This window comes from Canis lupus, chromosome 34, assembly GCF_048164855.1.
Source record: "Canis lupus baileyi chromosome 34, mCanLup2.hap1, whole genome shotgun sequence".
Classification (NCBI taxonomy): domain Eukaryota; kingdom Metazoa; phylum Chordata; class Mammalia; order Carnivora; family Canidae; genus Canis; species Canis lupus.
In genome coordinates this window covers 17,786,440-17,801,135 of record NC_132871.1, presented here as the reverse complement: position 1 = coordinate 17,801,135, position 14,696 = coordinate 17,786,440, and the positions used below count along the sequence as shown (strand labels likewise).

At 45.2% G+C, this 14,696-nt stretch overlaps 1 protein-coding gene across 11 annotated transcripts in view; it reads right to left on the bottom strand.

Annotated features, from left to right (window-relative positions):
* Positions 1-14,696, bottom strand: part of STK39 (serine/threonine kinase 39) — a 315,389-nt gene that overhangs the window by 196,374 nt on the left and 104,319 nt on the right. The gene's annotated exons all lie outside the window — the stretch shown is intronic.

Sequence of the window (14,696 nt, the reverse complement as noted above, 5' to 3'; positions counted from 1 at the left end):
TGCTTGCTGGCAATTCCTAGGCGCCCTTCTCCCGCCGACTCTCCGGGTGAGAAAGGAAGGGAAATACAGACCAGGGCAAGGCCCGGCTTTGGCAGCTGCGGGGCCCAAAGCCGCCTCCTCCGACCAGTCGACCAGTCGGGCCGCCGGCTCCGCGCGGTTCCTCTGCTGCCGAGTGCAGCTCTGACCACCGCGCTCCGGGCGCGATCTCTCTCCCGAGGCAAGAGCAGGGCGCCCCCCACCGCCCCCGTGCGTGGAGCCATCAGGTCCTTCCTCGGGACCGCAGTGTCTCCCCAGTTATCCCGGACTCCGGCAGAGTGCTTTTAGCTTTTCTTTAACGGACCAAATCGCTGTTTTCCATGTTTATTTTGTCATGTATGATTACATCCAGCCTTTCCACCAGTTTTTCTGTTTGTCGGATTTTTGTTTATAAATTAAGCAGGAGTAACTTTTCCCTCTCCTGGAGCCTCGCCGTCTTCAGGGTGCCAGCCGATCTCCGGGCACGGAGACCAAGACCCAGAGGAAAGAGGGAGGGCCGGCCCGCCTGCCTGCTGGGAATCCCTGCAAACCCGGCGGGAGAAAGCACGGGAAGCGCCGACCTGGACGTGGCTGGTAGCCGTGCCATGCTCAGCAGAACGCAGCCAGCCCAGGGCAAGAAGCAGAGCGCAGATCCCAGGGGGCCAGCCGAACGTGTGGCAAGACCTACGACCCTGTGGCTGCCACCACTCGCCGGGCTCCTCCCCTTGAAAGAAGCCCACCTGGCCCCTGCGAATAGTTTTCTCACCCTTCTAATAGCAGTGTTTTAGGGCATCATGAATCTGAACACAACTATTACAACGTGACACACCTGGCCTGGGCGACGCAGCCCCCCCCCCCCCCACTCAGAGGCTTACCATGAGGTCCTGACCATTCCTAGTGAGTCCTTGAAACCAAAGGGCTGAGAAGAGGCACCAAGGAAGAAGGACACGGTGAGTACAAAGAAGCCACACTTCTCTCCCAGGAAGGCGTCGGGAATCAAACAGGTCTGCGTGCGATCCTAACTACCCTCCCTGATCATCTACTTAACTTCTTCAAGCAACGGTTTCCCAAGCTATAAAGCGGGTGGAGCTCAGAATATATACAGCAGATTCTCACTAACAGTCCTTGAGAGCTCACACCATCCACACCCATCCATTCTTCTCTACCAGAATCTGGATTTTGTTTGCCAGGCCTCAAGGGACGAACTGTACTGCTCTAAGCCAATCATGATGTTTGGTTCCTCTTACCAGTGAAGGATCTGGGGGTCCGCCCTAGAGCTGGCCCATAACACCCAAAGGGAGTACGGTGCAAGCTCCTGCAGGGAAATTCTTTGCCTGTGTAGAAGAACCACCGTACAAGGCTCCCTTACTGTCCGCTCCCCAGTCTGTTTCGAGCACTGTCATTGAGGCTGAGATGCTGGGAGTAGGTGGCCTGTGGGGACAGGCTCTGGCCGACATACTGGGATGCAGAACAGAAAACAGGATGGAGCCCATGACCTCTGTGATGTCGCTGGGCTTCTGCACCAACCCTGGAACCAAATGCCTCTGACTTCTGAGATAATTAAATGTCCTTACTGCTTAATCATCTGCCCATCAAGCACTCTGGCATTGATACCCCAAGGCTTCCTAAGTCTACAGCCACCTGTCTTTTCCCAGGCCCGCCAGTATATTCATGCTTCCTGACCACTAAGGGTTAACCATTGCATCAGAGGCTAAAGTCACTGCAATCCCCAAAAGGACTGGGTAAAATCAGCAAGAAAACAATTTAGTACACAGTGCAATTCTGGAGTTTTAAACAGCTCTAGTATTAAGCATGGCTTTTAATGCCAGGGGCACAGATCAAAACAAATAAATGCACAGGCATCTCAAGTGGGGAAAAAAACACTGCAAGAAGAGTTTAATTCACTTTTTTTTGCCAATAGTTTCTGTTTGGGGCTACACTTACATAAACCTTCCAGAGACAAACAAAATACACTTGTAAGAAAATAAGAGAAGGAAGGATCTTCAACTTTTGCTACTCAAAAGTGGGATCCACAGACCAGAATCACCAGCACCTCTGAGGAGCCTTAGAGAAAATGCAGACTCTTGGGTCCCACGCCAGACTTACTGAGTCAGCATCTGCACTGTAGCAAGATCCCTAGCTGATCTGATGCTGAGTGAGGTTGGAGAAGCACCGCTCAAGACTATGGTCTTCCGAGCAGGTGCTATTGCATCATTCAGCACGACTGGATGATCTCAAAGTATGACCAACCCCATGGCTTCCCTCTTTCACCTCTCAGATGCAGAGAACTTCAGCAGAGGAAAGAGAAGAGCAGAAAAAAAGGTATTGTGTGTGCACATTCATGTATTTTACGACACAGTAAGCACGAGGGCAATACTAGAAACCCAAATCATGTCCCACAAAGTACTGACCCAGTGATTCTCAAGGGCGTGTCAAGCGGGACAAACCAACTCACACACATGGCACACTCCAGTTTGTACAAAATCTTTTCTTAAAATACATGAAGATATTTTATGATCACAATGCTTATTAACAGTCTATCAGTAACAGCTGCTCAGTAGAGCGCCAGGACACAGAGAAGACAGGCTGCAGACAAGTATCATTCTCAGCACAGATGTTTATGACACTATTACTCCTTTCTCAACCTCCGATATGCAATTGTGTGAATGTGATATATTATTAGAGTGATAACCTTGAATCTGCTCATCTTTAAGCAAATGATAAACATCTTGGCACCTTATCTACTATTAAGAATCAATTACTCACTTCATTACAGATTGGGACACACCTCCTGTCCTGCTCAGAAGGAAAACTGGCACCCCAAGAGGGACCAGAGAGAATCAAAGAATTCTCTGAAACCCTCCTCTCCACCCAATCTCCTTTCCTCTAATCAGACTTCTGGTTTTCAACTCTATTTATTCTTGTACACAAATGGTGTTCCATGGCCTTCTTTGGCCCATAGGCCACAGCCCCCGGCCACAACATGGTGTCCCAAGCAGCCACTCACAGAAAACACAATCTGTTGTATTTCCTGAGTCTGTACCTAGAGTCACTCCCCAGGTGCTCTGAACAAACCCCTGTTTCCCATCTATATGAGGGAGGGAGAGGCAGTCATGGTCTTTTTTGAAACATTAGAAAATGACAGCTTCTGACAACAAAAGAAGAAATCAGAGACATATCTGTGTTCCCTAACGGTAGACTTTCTTTTCAAAATAAAAGAAACACACAGAAGCAAACCTTCCCGATTGGCTTCTCGTGTGGGTCAACTCTCAAAATTGCCAACAGCAGGGTTCTTCAAATGTGCTATTAATAACTCATAAAGGAGAAGTTCTTAGCCACTTGTTTTTGTCCGTGGAATCAGCATCCATTCATGATGCCACAGACAACAAGAAAATTTCAACAGGAGAATTATTGGTAAAAGGGCCAAGGCTACACAAGCTGCTGCTCACTCCCTAATTCCTCATTCTCCCCATTCTCACGCTCGGGACACACAGGCTTAAAAGGGACAAAAAGATAGGAGACTAAGTGATAGCTGATGTCAACGCACATCTGGTTCACAGTTCAGTGGACTAATGCAATCGATGAACCAAAGCGTGAAGGAGAACACTAGTTTACGATGACAGCAAACCCACAGATAATCTGCCCATCTATGTCAGAGGCACAGAACCCTCCACCAAAGCAGGTGACTTTCCAGTGACAAGTGGAGCCAGAGGCCACAGCTGGCCGGACACCAGCAGAAGGCAGGGGTCCAGGAAGAAGGGAGTAGCACTCCCAGCTGTGCAGGAGGAGCCAGGCAAGAGCCAGCTTTCTCAAGTCCAGTGATAGGACCAAGAACTCACTAGTGGTCAGCTTTCTATCAAATGCGATAATTATGGTGAACAAAGGAAAACCACAGAGAATCCCCAAATCACAAATCTATTCTTCCCTGGCTCCCAGTGAGGGTAGGATATCTGTAAAGATGCTCTGGTAAGAGCAGTAGCAGGACAGATGTGGGGGTGTGGGCTCTCTCTCCCCCCCATACCCAAGACCATCCTCTGATCTGAATGCTTTCAAATACGACTGAGAAATTTCTTTTGTGACTGAGGCTCATGAAGGGCCAGACATTCTGATGTAAGACAGGTCCTGGCAAAGTCCTGTCAACCTTCCATTTTCTGCAGCTGAAAAAAACTGAGGCCCGGGGTGGCTGAACTGTCCAGAGTGAAGAGGAGGGGGTGAGGGGAGCCCAACGGTAAGGGAGTGAGCCAAGGACTGAAAGAGAAGTCAGGAGGTCTGAGAGTGATTGACTTTTACGACCTTCAAGGTGACCTTAGAGGTGTCCACAATTGCTCGGCAGCCCTCTGGACCCCCCATCTCCAGGCCCTACTCCACTGAACTGACAGAGCTGTTGTAAGGAGAGCACTAGGTAAGCGTAGTAGACAGGTTATCATCATTTCTGAGCCAAAGGCATGCTCTGAAGTCAACAGGGGCTCCTGGCTGGCCATATTTGCAAAGACGGGCACAAGCAACTTAGATCAAATATTAATAAGTCTAAATTTCCAATGCAATATTCATATACCTGCAGGTGGTCTTTTTCATACAAACCTCCACTTAACTAGCTTGAATATCAGAAGCTTTCAATAAACCAGAATGACCCATCTGTACATTCTACGAGGGATGGTCCCTATGGGAGATGATTAAAATAGCACAATTCCAGTTGCCACAAGTATTTAAAGCAACAATTTACATCATTTCCACAAAGTCTAGAGAAGGCTTAGTTGAAGCTAACACAATCTCCAAAGAACCTGCAGATTTTTAAACTTGCGATAAAGAAAACCTCACCCTTAAAACTCTTAACACTGAAGAGTCACTGAAATACGAGGATCATATTATTCAACTCTGTTGCTCAGTATTCTTTTAATCTACACTTACTAAATAGTCACATTTTCATTAATTCATTCAAGAACTATTTACTGAGCTTTTACTAAGTGCCATTTCCAGTTTTAATCACTGGGACTATAGAAGAGAAGCCACTCCTTCATGAGGCTGACCTTTAAGCTGGGGCAGTAGCAGGAAGAAGAGGTAAAAATGGTCAATAAGCAAAATGACTAAGTGCAAAACACAGCAGTGCTTCTCAGACTTCAGTGAGCATCAGAATCACCTGAGGGCTTCTTCACACCCACACTGCTGGGCTCCACCTCTAAAGTTTCAGATTCAGCAGGTCCAGGGAGGAAGAGCACAAGAATTTGCATTTTTATCAGTTCCCAGATTCAGAAGGTCCAGGGAGGAAGAGCACAAGAATTTGCATTTTTATCAAGTTCCCAAGGTGAAGGTGCTACTGCTGGTCTAGGGTCACACCTTGAAAACACAAATGCGGTGTACACAGATGTATGCAATAAAGCAAAAGAGATCAGGGATAGGGAGTACCGGGTAGAGGAGGTTGCAATTTACCACAGAATGGCCCCGGAAGCCTCACTGATGTGACATTTGAGCTAAGACCTGAAGAGGGTACTGAAAAGACTATTCTGGCTGAAGCAGCCAGGGCAAAGGTCCTGAGGCAGGAGCATGCATGGCAAAGAGGCCCGTTTGACTGAAATGGAGTGAGGGGGAAGATGAAGGAAGAGATGAGGTCAACAAGATAATGTTAGGGGCCAGATCTTGTAAGGCTGGGTGAGCCACTGTAAGAGCTCTGAGTCACTCTGACATGGGAAGGCATTGGCAGGCTTTGAGTAAAGGCATGACACAAGCTTGGTTTAACAGCATCACTCTGGCTGGCCTCCCAGTAGAGAAGAGAGGGGCAAGGGCAGAAGGGGATCTCTTAGGAGACTACCACGATAAGCCAGGCAAGAGCTGATGTTGGCCCAGACCAGGATGAGGGATGACAGGGGAGGTGGTGAGATGCGGTTAACAAGATTTTCTGACAAATTGAACAGGATGGGTATGAGAGAAAGAGAAGGCAGGGAACACCAATTCCTGGCTTATTCCATAGAAGGATGGAACTGCCATTAAAAGCAGCGAGAAGACTGTGAGAAGGGCATTCTGTTTGGGGGGCGGGGGTTATAGAGCTTTTCTGTACTGAAATCATACAAGCTTTAGAGTTAAAAGGAAACTTGAGAGGCTAAGAACCTCATTTTATAGGTGATACAAACCATGGCCAGCAAAGGCTAAATTAGTGACCAGGAAAGGTAGATGGTCCTTGGCTACTGTGTCTTCAAGTGTGTAATCAAGTGTTAGATTAATGTTCCACGGAGTATAAATACATGTAAACTCTATTCAGATGTAACTTTTGTTACTGATCAAACACCTTTCCCCAAATCATTCATATTTACCATATACTTTTAAGATTTATCCCCGTGACAATCTCTTACAATCTCCTAGATTCCCCAGGGATATGCATTTCCCTCCTCTTACAAACTTTTAAAACTAAATTCGATAGTTGACTGTTGAACAGGTTTCACCTGAACGGTAAACCTCGGACAGTAGACGCGGTGTCTCTATTGCTGAGTACCCTATCCGCCCGGAGGGCTGGGCCTGCAGCACAGCAAACACTCCGCCAGGATCTGTCAACCAGCCACTTCAGGTGCAATTAGACCCAAACAACGGACGTTCACGTTTTCACCAGGGAAGGGCTGTTTTTGGTTATAGCAAATGCAGGTTCTGGGAAGCAGATAAATAGATAAAGAAATGATCATACCAAGAACTGCGGTGGGCTGCTTTGCTCTTAGTCTAACAACTCTTGTTTTTCCCAGACCTCGGTTTGTGGTAATATATAAAATGTAATTTAATAAGGACAGTACAGGCCCTCAGAGGCAGGAAGGGAGAAAGGAAGAGAAGGAAGGAATGAAGGGGAAGAAGGAAGCCCGAGTTCCATCTGCCCCCTGTGCTCCTAGACGCTCCTCCTTGAGACTCAGCCTGTGCCCCATTGCGCTAAATGTGCACAGCTGGGGAAATATTCCAGCAGACGTGCAAAGCGAAGGACTCCCCCCATCGCGTTCACCCAGTAAGACGTCCTTAAGTTGTTGCTCAAACAACTGCTAGCAGCTGTTAAAGGATGGAAGCTGCCTAAAATCCCCCCAAGCATTTCTTGCTGATGACGTACATAGGGAATGGAGAATGAGGTTTCCAGAATTGAATGCGTTCTTGCTTCAAGCTAGGGGTCGCACCAAATGATACCATTTGATTTGTCAAGATCCCCAAATCCAGGGAGCTACAACAATGTGGCTGTCCCTAGTTCTTGAAACAAAAAATGGATGTATGACTGTTTTGGCATAATTCATTTAAGCATAATTCACACAATTATAAAGTTCCTGAAGGCCAAAACATACATTTTGGTTCACTCTAAAAGCACTTTATACCCTCCAAAGATCTTAATTTGCACTTGTGCTCTATATTCTGAGTACGCCACTGTTCTTAATGCGTGTGCTGTGCTTCACACTTCCTTGACGGTATTAATCATTTCATTTGTAGCTGGCTAACGCAGAGCTTGCCTTACAGCAGGACGCAGAAAAGCACCGGAGGAGAAGACTAGAAAAACAGGCAGGGGGCAGCCCCGGTGGCCCAGTGGTTTAATGCCACCTTCAGCCCAGGGTGTGATCCTGGAGTCCCAGGATTGAGTCCCACATCGGGCTCCCTGCATGGAGCCTGCTTCTCCCTCTGCCTGTGTCTCTGCCTCTTTCTCTCTCTGTGTCTCTCATGAATAAATAAGTAAAATCTTTTTAAAAGAAGAAAGAAAGAAAGAAAGAAAGAAAGAAAGAAAGAAAGAAAGAAAGAAAGAAAGAGAAAGAAAGAAGAAAAGAAAGAAAAGAAAAGAAAAAGAAAGAAAAGAAAAGAAAAGAAAAGAAAAGAAAAGAAAAGAAAAGAAAAGAAAAGAAAAGAAAAGAAAAGAAAAGAAAAGAAAAACAGGCAGGGCCTTCGTATGCCATATTAGGGAGCTAGGGCTTTATCCCACCAGCAACAGTTTTAAACTTCATGCAAAGGAATCATTCGGTCAGATCTACATTGCAGATTTTTCACTCTGGTGATATGTGGAAGATTGATGGGGTAAAGAAAAAGGGACAGCAAAATGAGAAGGCAGGCCAGACAGAGGGCCTACAGCCTCGCCTCCCTAGCGTCTTCCTTGTGATCTTACAAAGTCCTAAATAAATTAAAGGGACCCACCCCCATTTCAATACAAAAGCCCTGGGAGCTAATTCTAAAATGGAATGTGTGTTAATTCCTTTAATCCTCTAGTATTTTTCCGTTGTTCAGATGTGGAAATTGAGGCACAGAGTACTTCAATAACTTGGTGACAGGGCTAAAAGGAGTGAAACCACAGCAGTCTGATGTCTGAACCCTGCTGCAGACCAAGGCACCCACAAATACAATGACATCGTCATTTCCTGGTTCAGATGCCTCAGGGGCCTTCACACCTTTCTGATATGAATCAGAAGCTGCTGCCTCTCTTGTGCACAGGGAGCCCGCATTGCCTTGCATGAAGCAGTAGCCCCTCCTAGCAAAAGAAATACTCCCTCCACCCTACCCCCCTTCCCCCATCAAAATCCATTTCACCAGAGCCAGAACACAGAAGGAAAAACAAAAGAACCTAGGGGCTATGGGAATAAAAACTCCACCACCAAAAACAAAAAACAAAAACAAAAAGCACAACTCCACCACCATATACATCTTCCTCTGGCTCCTTGAGAATAATACCAAAGTACTGGAAGCAAGTTAAATCTAGTTGCACGTTTTCCTGGCAAAAGTTTTAGTCATAATTGTTCAAGACGCAGGCTGAAGTTCAAGATGTATTCGAAGGCTGACTAAGGATATAATTTCCCTCCCAGAAAACAGAGACACTACCCAAAGTCATACCAATGTGCCTTGCATGGTAAAAACAAAAACAAAAACTAAGGCTTACATAAATAAGCTTGATCTGGATGGTCTCAGATACATTGAGAGAGATGTAATGATAACTTTCTAGACTTCTAGAGTATCAGGCTGACTTAGCTCAGTACCAGATTCATTATGAAAAACCGGGGATGGGAAATTCACATTCACACACACACTCACTCACAGTTAAAAGGCAAAAGTAAGAGAATGAGAATAAGATGTACCTAATATAATCCAGTAGTAAGCTTCTAGAAAATTCTTCAGAAAGCAAATGTTCTGACATCAGTATTTTAATAGTGCATTAAGAGCGGTCACCATTGGGGACGCCCATGTGGCTCAGGGGTTGAGCACCTGCCTTCAGCCCAGGGCGTGATCCTGGAGACCCGGGATCGAGTCCCACATCGGGCTCCCTGCGTGGAGCCTGTTTCTCCCTCTGCCTGTATCTCTGCCTCTCTCTGTGTGTGTCTCTCAGAATAAATAAATAAAATCTTTAAAAAAAAAAGAGTGGTCACTATTTAAAAGAATCCTAGGATAAGTATATTTGCAGTGACCACCCAGATGACCTGTATTATATGAATTTCATATGAATTTCTGCTTAGAATAGTAAGCATAATTCCAGACAAACAGGCTTAGTCACTTGCCAGTCCAAGCTCTGAGCTCTTCCTGACAATAAGAGAGAACAGCAGACTGGAAAATAAAATGCTAGGCTGTGGGAGGAGTATGCCTTTCAAATAGCCACTCCTGCTAACACACAGGGTGGCCAGAACCTTCACATCCTATCCAGATTCATTATCAGGAAGTCACACGTTGAGGTTCTCTGAGCACAGAATATATAATAAGAAGCAAAGCGTTTTCTTTTAAACCATGAGTAGTCAGCCCTCAAGTTTTAATTGATTACATCAGACCTGGCATTTTCCGGTCTAAAAAGAGCATGGTGTCACTACTATGCTTAATTCGACACCAAATGACACCCGAGATTATTGCTTTTTCTATGCCCTGAAACCTTACCAAGACTTGTGTCTCAAATTGAAGGAGCAAGAGCGAAAAGGTGCAGAAAATGGTCCCTGGCTTCACAATGCCACCGTCACGCAGACGTGTAGAAGAACTGCTGATTGCTATCGGCCTTCCATCCAAAACTGAGATCATTTATACACAAATTTAGGGCTGTCTTCCAGAAATCCCACAGACATGGGGTCACAGGGTCTGGAGCCAGACTCCCCAAATCTGAAACCTACTTGTGACCCGGGCAACTCGCTTCCCCTCTCTGTACCTTAGTTTCTCATCTGTAAAATGCGCACATTTCCAGGGCCGCGGTTAACGAGTCACAACAGGCTCAGCGCACGGAACCCAGCCTCAGTACACATTAGTTACTGATTTTATAACCACAGCCAAAAAAAAACGTACAGAATTCCCATAGAATTTGCATTTTTAGAGACAGAACGAAGCATATTTGCCTTATTCACCACACTTGTCGGCTCCTTGAGAAGAGTTTCTCGTGGTCTGAACACAGAACCTTAATTTCCCCTTTTCTAATAAAAAGTTCTGAGGAAGGAAATATATAAATAGTAGAGTGATTTAAATCAAAATTGTTATGTGTTCTATCAGAAAAGCACAAACGCTCTTTTTAAAAACAATGCTCAGAATAACACTCTCTTACAGTCAAGGAAATAAGTGCAAACTTCTCCCCTGCTTATATTTTACTTCAAAAAAAATTGGCCTTAACAAACACAAAGATGTAAGGACAAAGGGCACAGATAGCCTGAACAAAAACAATGTATTATCAATCTAAATATAATAGGTAGCTTTCTACCCCCCACCCACCTTCTCTACTTCACCCACTGGACAAAGATGGTAGCACAAGACCCAAAGACTCCTGGTCCCAGGTTTTGTTCAGGCAGTAACCAACTGCCTGGCCAAGAGAGCCAAAGTCCTAGGAAACGGGGACAACAGCAGCATCTGTGTGTTCCAAGGAAGCATTACAAATGTTTTCTTAAAGCGATAATCTTTTATAGTTAAAAACAAAACAATAATAATTTTCAGTACCATAGGAATTCAATGTTGTGCTCAAGGTGGGAGAATATGGAAAAAATTAAATATGAATTCTAGAAAGCCACAGCCCCAGAGACATAGAAACTGTACAACTTAAATGCCTATTAGCCCAGGGCACCTGGGTGGCTCAGCTGGTTAAGTGACCCACTCTTGATTTCGGCTCAGGTCATGACCTCAGGACTGTGAGATCGAGCCCCACGTTAGGTTCTGTGCTGGGCGTGGAGCCTGCTTAAGATTTTCTCTCTCCCTCTCTCTCTTTGCCCCTTCCCCTCCTCTGACTCATGCTCACACTCTCTCTCTCTCAAAAAATAAACAGATAAATAAAAGCCTGTTAACCCACCATTATACTTCCAGGAAATGGCAATTCCAGCTCGCAGTATGGCACAAGCACAAAGTTACACACACGAAAAGGATACCAACGAGAGCCCAGAATGGCTGTACATAAAATCTTCCACTGTGTGCCAGGCACTGTTCTTAGCACCTTACACCCTGACCCATCTAATCCTCACAACAAGCCAGGGGGTGACTTTCGGCATGTGCCCTTCTGAACCCAGCAGCTCCCCCAGTACAAGTCCATACAGGGTGACACTCAACACCACCACCCACAGTGAGGGGAAAATACCCAAGGCCCAGGGGGAGAGAAAAAGTCAGGAACTCTTACTAATCCAGGGGATCCCAACTGAGAAAAGGAAACGGCCGATGGGCTACAGAAGGCCCAGAGAAAGAGGTCAGGTCATTAACCTGACAAGAATAATAGATGAAGTGACTGGCAAAGTACCAAGTGGCAGGATAAGGCAAGGGTTGACCTGCCTTCGCATTTCAAAGGCAGTTCACTGCTATTTTGACCGTCTTAGTGAGAAATGATCATTTCATCACCAAAGAGAGAAAATTAGTTGTACTTCCTTATCAGCTTAGAGCAAGATTAATGATCAGTTAACTTCCAAGTTCCATAATTAATAAGCATTAGCTTTTTATAACTCACAAGAGCTGAACCCCTTGCAAGACTAATTTGAGGTACATGTGCTCTCCAGGCAGTGCAAGGGAGGGTCAGCATGAGCCTGCTGGTCGCGGGAGAAGCAGCAATGGCACAGAGAGTAAGAAGAGCAGCAGAAGTTCAACAGCAGCTGTTGTGTGCCAGCCACTGTTAAGATCGCCGGATGTGTCAGGCACCTGGACGGCTCAGTTGGTTAAGCGGCTGCCTCCTGCTCGGGTCATGATCCCGGGGTCCTGGGATGGAGCCCCACCTCGGGCTCCCTTGCTCAGCAGAGAGCCTGCTTCTTCCTCTGCTCATACTCTCTTTCTCCCCTTATCTCTCTCAAACAAATAAAACCTTAAAAAAAAAAATGAAAAGATTGCTGGATGTGAAGAGCCTCATTTGATTCCACAAAAACAGATGAAGGTTCTATTTGTTCTATCTGTATCCCTCTTTAAGGAAATAGACTTAAAGAAGTTGAGTAGCCTGACCACTGTCACAGCGCTTGAAGGGTGACCTGGGAATTTCAACCATGCCAGTTCCTCCGAGACCTCGTACCCTTAACCTGAGGTGAGACAGTTTGAAGCTTCTGTCTACAAATATTTTCAGTTGTCACTTGTTTCACTGAAGTATTTTTTTTTTCCCTCCATGTCCCTAGCCTGTGGCGAAAGGGCCACTCTCTATAGAGGCAGAACAAGGTATGTATACATAAGACACTAACTTAGATGCCCCAAGAACAAAATTCAGTGTTAGTAGTAAGAGCCACCAGCATAGAGAGGAGAAAAATACATGAATCAATGATCATCACTGATGCCAGGTGATGGGTACATCAGGTCCTTCCTACCCTTTCCTACTTCAGGATATGTATGAAAATTTTTACAATAAAAGGTTTAAAAAGGACTTTGACTTATTGACGGTTTATTAAGTCATTTCCTGTCATTTACCAGGCCATACTTTCACACAGTTCAAAATTCAAAATGTTATAAAAGGTATGCACTAGACAGTCCCCCTCCCCATTGTCCTTCTGTTTCTTTGTATAAATATATAGAGATATTCTTAATTTCTCCCATTTCTTTCACAAAAGGTGACATAAATGCACTCTATCTCAGCTTGTTGTATTCATTTAACCATGTAGCCTGGAGATTTTTTCCTTCATGTCAGTGAAAGCTTTTCATTCCCCATTACAGCTGGTGGGTCTCTCCTAACACAGATAGACCAAATACCATATTTAACTGGGATACCTAAGTTGTTCCCAAACTATCGCAGTCACAAAGTGATAAGCTTATAATACATTTCCCTGCCTACTGCACATTTTTTTTTGGGTGTACTAAGCATTTCTTACATTTATTTACTTATTCTAACAACTGCATGAGCAGTTGTTTCATGGAACATGAAGCTTAAACAATTTGGAAAATCCTATTTAAAACAGATTGTACAAGGGACGCCTGGGTAGCTCAGTGGTTGAGTGTCTGCCTCTGGCTCAGGTCATGATCCCCAGGTCCTGGATCGAGTCTTGTATCGGGCTCCCTGCAGGGATCCTGCTTCTCCCTCTGCCTATGTCTCTGCCTCTCTCTGTGTGTCTCATGAATAAGTAAATAAAATCTTAAAAGAGAAAAAAAGAAAATAGCACAAAATTAAAAATACAAAGTATAAATATATCTACTTCTTTAAAATTAAAAAGTCATGCCAATTCGCTAGAGTCCTAAAGATTAAGTTCCTTTCTTCTGAAATAATTTTAGACAACTTAACAAAAATGCCTACATAGAAACACACCTGGCATCTCCTCTCCACCCAGAACACTCTGCAACAGCCAGAAACGCACAGCACTTACACGTCCCTGAATCTTAAGTTTCAACAGGTGCACGGGATATCTGTGTCCTCTCAAATGATAGGCATTATCATCACCAGGTCCCAGATGGGGAAGCTAAGACTTGGTGATGCACCAACCTGCCCTGCACTGCTCAGTGGGTCTGAAAGCAGGCCTACTGGATCCCAAGGCCTTGTGTTTCACAACTAATACACAGAGGTCTCCACAGCGGTCTCAAGCCAATGACTGTATTTGACTACATCTATCTTTTCAAGGAGAGGACTAATAAAAGATAATGCTTTCACTATTAGTTCTCCAGGGAAGAAACACTAAATGTGAAACAAATTCTCAGTTTCCCCTTTGTATTTTCAAAATATCTTTTCTCTCCTCTAAAAGGAAATAAATGAAAGTCCCCTTGAATGCACCCAACTAAATGCAGAGCCCAAGGTCAGCACTGTGCTTGTCCTACAGGCCAGGCATCACCTGACAGGTTCTCTGGCACCTAGAGAGGGACAAACAATGAATCAAAGAGATGACTCAAGGCTTATCCTTTGTGTTGGGGGTGTGTTTGTTTTCTGCTGAGCTCTCACATTTCTAATAATACCCCAGATCCTCGCATTTGTCGAGAAACGAGACTAGAACCAAGGACTGTGATCAACTCTGCTCTAATAACTGGATATGCCAAGGCCCTAAACCCTAAATAGGGGAAGAGAGGCCTCTTCCACTTCAACAGCAGCCCAAGCCGATTAAACATTTGAGGTGAACTTGAGCACCCTTCGACAACAAAATCCACATATATTCTTTGTGTTACAGAGTTAGAATCCACATCAGTGATTCTAGCCAAGGATGCTGCTAGGATGGACGCGCTGCTGGCACATGTTCAGCGCCCGGAAGCCAGAGGGCTGAACACCCTGCGATGACAGGGACAGTGCAGTACAAGGAAAGACTGTCTAGTCAAAAATGCAAAAAGCAGAGATGGCTAAGGGGATTGCAGAGAAAGGCCTTTGTGGC